We start from the raw sequence: 2,663 nt of genomic DNA, 5'->3' as shown, positions 1-2,663 counted from the left end.
ACGCTGTGCGACAGGAGAGCGCGGGTACATCGCGTCGCATCGGCGGCAGCACAGCGGCGGGAAAAGGGCGACAACAATGAAGAGGAGAAGAGTGGCGAAGAGCGGCGACGATGGCTCGCGATGGGGCGAGAGCCGGCGAGCGCCAGTGTGTGTGTGTGTGCGTGTGCGTGTGCGTGTGCGCAAGTGTGTGTTGGTGGCGACGGTGGCCGGCGTGGTCTCATGGTCTGTGACGATGCTGGTGGTGCTGGTGATAGTGGTGGTGGTGGCGGCGGTGGTGATGGTGGTGGTGAAATTTATACCGGATGCCAGCCACCTAATAACGTTATTGCGTTGTATAAACTGCGAGAACGCGGCGAGCAACGCTGCAGCACATTAAAGCCGCCGTCGGCACCATAGAAGCGCGCGAGTATAAATAATACACCCGCGGTCTCTCATTTCCGATGCCGTATTTAGTTTATTAGCGTGACCTGGAATTTTTCGTGCTGCGTCGCGCCGCGAACCCGCCGAATTACAGGATACAGTTTAGTGCGAATCGAGCCGGGGGTCATAGCTCCATCCGCTTCCTCGTCTATTCCCTTTCCCTCCCCCTCCCCCTCCACGGAATGTATATGCGGAAGTCGACGGCTTTACGACGGTGTCAAAAATTGCTATGACCCTACGGCAGTAGTTTTCGACGACGTCGGAACTGCGTTCAATCCACCATGCCGTCTTGCTTTCCAGCCTCGACCAAAACGTCGCTTTCTCCCGACATTCGATGAAAACACGATATATCGGCAAACGTTAGATATAGAGAAATTCGTAAATCTTTCTCTTTCGATCCTATACAATTTAATGCAGCGCAGCTGAATATCTTGGAAGATGTTTCAGAAATTAAAAAGAGAATAACTTCTTGTTCGTTTCGTGAAAAAGGAGTGAAACGATAATCTTAGGACATCGTGTCGACACGACACTACTGGCGCTATCGTATCTTCGCTGCGTTCCGGAGAAACACGTCTATACAGATTACGAGTTGGGATAAATCAATGTCGAGTGGTACCTTAACCTGGCTCAAACGAGCGCGGAGCCTTCATTGGTTGACTTAAGAAAACTAGCAACCCTTCGCGAACGTTTCGAGTGGCTCGTCTCGATCCCGTCTGTTTACACAAGATCGCGTACACCAGATGCAACGTCGTTAGGAAACGTTCCTGAAATTACGCGGTGTTTATTTAACCCGTTACTGTGTCTAGTATTACGCTTCATCGTGATGGAACAGATTCTCGTTGAGATTATATAGAAAGTAATTGAAAGAAAAAAAAGGGAAGATAAATAGAAGGTATCATTATATACAAATGTGTAACACCAAAAATTTTACCTCATGTTAAATATTTTATAATATAATTATATATTCTATCTTGTAATTATATATAATTATGTTTATTTAGGTAAAATATGTACAAGTCGAAAAGATTTATCTATCTCTTTAAGAAAATAAATACCTCACAAATTATTGTTATACTCTTTGCGTATCATAACTGTAAAGTATCGCTTAAGTAAATAAGTTCAATTTATGGATGCGAAAAAAATGTATACAACTCGCGTTATTCCTTGCAGCGTACTCGCTACAGAATATAAACCTATCTCTCCTTATAAAAAGCTTGTCAACGAGTCTAAACAGATGTAAGGTGGCCCGGTGTCTCGGAGAAAACTTCCGTCGTGGTTACGGAAAAATCCTTGTGACATACGGGAACATCTGTATCGTCGAGACTTGTAGTGTGTATATATACATATATAGGGTGGTCACCTTACGGGAGAGAAGAGAATCGTCCCGGTGGTCTCCGGAGTCATCCAGCCAAACCTTCGATTTCCCAGACTGGCGCCAGCACGCCTCGCGTCTGTTTGTAGCCGAGTGAAGTGCCTGCCGTGAGGCTTTTCCTGCCTAAATTCAGGAGTGTCTGACCTGCGGATCTCGAACGGCTCCCGTTCGACCTCTCGAAGATATCCCGAAGCCGAGACGAGAGCACTCAAAGGGCACTCGATCCATCGACGCCGTTGATCCTACCGTTCGACCTGCAAGTCAGACGAACTGCCTGCCTCCCACCGTGTTTTCTTTCGAGGAAGTGGTCCCGAGCACGAAGATTTATTTACTTGAACGATACCTCCTGCCGGCTTTACGATCGACTTGCATGACACGTCTCTCGCGCTGCAACGCTGCCCCGATCACTCGAGTGCTACCATCTGACATTTATAACGGCGCGTCGCGTCGTCTTTGTATAAAGTTCTGTTCTACGCGACTGAAAGGATGGCTGGCTGAGTCTCGGAATTGATTCTAACTTTTAAAATAGGCACACGTTATATAATAATCTACTAGTCATCTTAACCGTCGACTACAGCACCGAACCTTTTGGATCCGAACGAATATTTTGGTTCGTACATTTCTGTAAAACCTCTTCCTTACATTTTTAGATATAACCTTTAACATTCCTCAAAATCTTTTTTTTTTTATTTACATGGATGTGGATTCTATACAGTTCACCATTTTTGAAAAAAATTAATTAAGATCTATTGAAATTTATGAAAGCTACAACGAAAAAGAATTCGGATATACAAGTATATATCCATATGTGTCAATTACGGCTTACTTTTTTATTGCAGTTGTTAAGAATTAATAATAGATCAGTCTTCTT

At 44.9% G+C, this 2,663-nt stretch overlaps 1 long non-coding RNA gene across 2 annotated transcripts in view; it reads left to right on the top strand.

Annotated features, from left to right (window-relative positions):
- The first annotated feature begins 1,995 nt into the window (after positions 1–1,995).
- Positions 1,996–2,663, top strand: part of LOC108745496 — a 90,627-nt gene continuing 89,959 nt past the window's right edge. For both annotated transcript variants that reach the window (XR_001939097.1, XR_001939096.1), the window contains exon 1: positions 1,996–2,402. This is a non-coding gene — a long non-coding RNA (uncharacterized LOC108745496). The remainder of the gene's footprint in view (positions 2,403–2,663) is intronic.

The sequence above is a fragment of the Trachymyrmex septentrionalis genome, unplaced genomic scaffold (genome assembly GCF_001594115.1).
Source record: "Trachymyrmex septentrionalis isolate Tsep2-gDNA-1 unplaced genomic scaffold, Tsep1.0 scaffold14, whole genome shotgun sequence".
Classification (NCBI taxonomy): Eukaryota; Metazoa; Arthropoda; class Insecta; order Hymenoptera; family Formicidae; genus Trachymyrmex; species Trachymyrmex septentrionalis.
This window is presented reverse-complemented; position numbering and strand designations above follow the sequence as displayed.